The sequence below is a fragment of the Hipposideros armiger genome, unplaced genomic scaffold (genome assembly GCF_001890085.2).
Source record: "Hipposideros armiger isolate ML-2016 unplaced genomic scaffold, ASM189008v1 scaffold_1348, whole genome shotgun sequence".
Classification (NCBI taxonomy): domain Eukaryota; kingdom Metazoa; phylum Chordata; class Mammalia; order Chiroptera; family Hipposideridae; genus Hipposideros; species Hipposideros armiger.
This window is the reverse complement of record NW_017732698.1, coordinates 165809-168863: the sequence shown is the minus strand read 5'-3', so window position 1 is coordinate 168863 and position 3055 is coordinate 165809. Positions and strand designations below refer to the sequence as shown.

At 34.1% G+C, this 3055-nt stretch overlaps 1 protein-coding gene across 1 annotated transcript in view; it reads right to left on the bottom strand.

Annotated features, from left to right (window-relative positions):
• Nucleotides 1-3055, bottom strand: part of ZNF804A (zinc finger protein 804A) — a 63912-nt gene that overhangs the window by 26120 nt on the left and 34737 nt on the right. The window lies entirely within an intron of this gene.

The window sequence follows — 3055 nt, the reverse complement described above, 5'->3', positions numbered from 1 at the left end:
ACTAAAAAGGCCTAATTAAAAACAATAAGTTTATAACAATCAATTTAAGAGTTTGAGCAGTTTCCAAAGGAACTATTGCATACAAATGTCAAATTATTGTGTTATAAGTATGAAAAAAAATGTGGAGACGTTTCACATCTAACAACTGACATTAGTTGCAAACTTGAACATCACAGAACAAAGGCAAGTGATATATATTTTTTTGCCTTTATTTTTATGACTCCAGTACTAACCTGACCTTCTATTATGTCTACTTTAAAATAATTCATATAAAACTCAAACAACAGAGTGGCAAGTTGCATTCTGTGTTTAACCCAATTTTCTGCCATTATGGAAATACTGTAAAATGCAATTTGCTTATTAGAAATACGAATTCTACAAGGGAAACAGAATACATTCAACAAAGTAAATTTTCTATACTGTTTCATTTTAAGTATAATATGTAGAATTGTCTAATTGTAGTGGTTTTAATGAAAAGCTGTCTTTCTAAAGTCTGATAATCTTAATACAAGATAAAACATGACATAGTTACCCTATAGTTCTAACCACTGGTACCCGTGGCAGGCAGAACATTCCTAAAATGTTCATGTCCCAATCCCCAGAACCTGCAAATAAGCCACCTTGCATGGCAAAGGGACTTTGCAGATGTGATTAATGTAAAGACCTTGAAAGGGGGACAATTTCCTGGATTATCCAGATGTGTGAGATGTAATCATAAGCATCTTTATAAATGAAAGAGTGAGCAGGAGCGTCAGAGAGGGTGTGAACAGAAGCAGGACAGAGAGAGAGAGATTTAAAGATGCTAGCTAGCCTGCTGCTGCTGCTGCTGCTGCTGCTGCTGCTGGCTTTGAAGATACAACAATGGCATCTTCTTAAAGCTAAAAAAACTTCTTAAACCTGAAAAAAGTAAGGAAACAGATTCTCCCCTAGAACCTCCAGAAGGAACACAGCCCTACTGACAGTTTGATTTTAGGACTTCTGACATTCAGAACTGTAAGATAATTTGTGTTGTTTTAAGCTAGTAAATTTGTAGTGATTTCTTACAGCAGCAATAGAAAACTAATACAGTACCAAAAACATAATCACTTTCTAGCAGAAACTTAATATAACAGGAGAGTTCAGGATGATCTGAGAAAAGATTAGGTTTAACTTACAAAATTGATTGGGAGGCTAGGATTCATTAACAGTTATCTGTATGACTTTATAAATCATATTATAGAGACCTTAGTGTCCTCATCTATTAAATGCAAACCATCTACCTTTCAGAATTTTTTTGAAAATCAAAACAAAACAATAAACTTGATAATGCTTCTCAAACTAAAAAATGTAGTGTAATTATATAACTATTTCTTTTTTTTATTGTTTCGATGATGAAACCTTTGATAATTTGAATCTGCAAGCCTAAACCTCTGTCAGTCTTCCTTTTAGAGTAAAAAATATGATATTTTCTATTAAAGTCTTTCCTCCATTTGAAGGAGTATGTTTAACTTGTTACAGTGTGTGTCCCTGTAGTGTCACAATTTAGTTCAACCATATGATTTGTTTATTTCCAACATATAAGACACTATTGAAGTTTCTATGGAAGCAAAGAGATGGATAAAGGAATATCTCCTAATCTCAGTAACATCAAATTTGGCATAATAAAATATATCATATATGGGATATAAAGTGATATTTTTTTCAGAAGAGCAAGGTATCGTATTTCCCACAAGGGATTTATGGAGAATTGTAAATAAGCTTTGGGTAATTGTCAAAAACAAAACAACAACAATGAAAAAAAAATCCCTTAAGATATACAATAAAGGCCATCAAGGTAGTTTTCAAGTCAGAAAAAAATGATGGGAGGATGTAGAAGGAATGTTTAGAGTTTAACATAACAAATGTAGAATGGTAAGAGAATTTACTAGTTATCCATTTCTGCCTAAAACATCATCACAAACTAAATGGCTTAAAATAACACACATTTGTTAGGTAAGGGTCTTTCGGTCAAAAGTCAAGCAGAGAGCGGCTGTGTTCTCTGCTCAGGGTAGACAAAGCTGAAAGAGTGTCAGATGGAATTTTCAACTGGAAACTCTAGGGAAAAATCTGCCCCCAAATTAACTCTTATTTAAGTTGGCAGAATTCAATTCTTTGTGGTTGTAGGACTGAGATCCCTGTTTCCTTGCTGGCTGTCAGCCAGAGACCTCTCTTAGCTGCTAGAGGCTGCTGCCTTTCTTCTGATGATATAGCTCCCATCATCTTCACAGCCAGCAACTGAGAATTTCTCATGTGTCAAATCTCCCTCATTTTGCAAAATTCTGACTTCTTAGACAAGCCAGAGAAAACTGTTTTTAAAGAGCTTATGAGATTAGTTCAAGCCTAATGAGATAATCTTAAAATAAACTATTTGGGGATCTTCATTGCAAAATCACTTGGTAGAACCTAGATTAATGCATAATTGAGTAACCGGGATAAAATATGTATACAGGGGCCAGAAATCTTGAGGGTCGTATTAGAATTCTATCTACCACAGGAATAAAGCAAAGATGATATTGAAAAGGAAATGCATTTCTCTTAAGGATTGAAAGGCTTAAAGTCTATGCTAAAATACTTGGATTCTATTCTATAATTACACAAAATTGAAGTAACAACCCTCCCATATATGATTATAAGCCACTTTCAGTAGAAAATCAGCAATTTCAAATGAGTTGAAAAATGTCTCATGCACCAAATAGTTTCCTTCCCTTTCTTTCCAGGGATTCAACAAATAACAAAATATAATTATGAAAAATAAAAGTAACTGTTCTTTAAACCAAGAAAATGAGACAGAAGTGGACCTAAATATTTTAAGAAATCTGGATTATGAAAGCAATGAGATTGAATTGACAAGAAATACAGATAAGGAACACTGGGCAGCCCAGAACACTGAAGTAAGTGTGGTGATTCTACAGGGAAATCCAGAGACTCTGCAATGTGGACTGACAAAATTAGCATGATGAGTAGCCTTGATGTGATTATCAGACTAGTTTTAAAACTGGACTCTGAACAGCTAGACAAGTGGGTCTTTCCCAGCAAA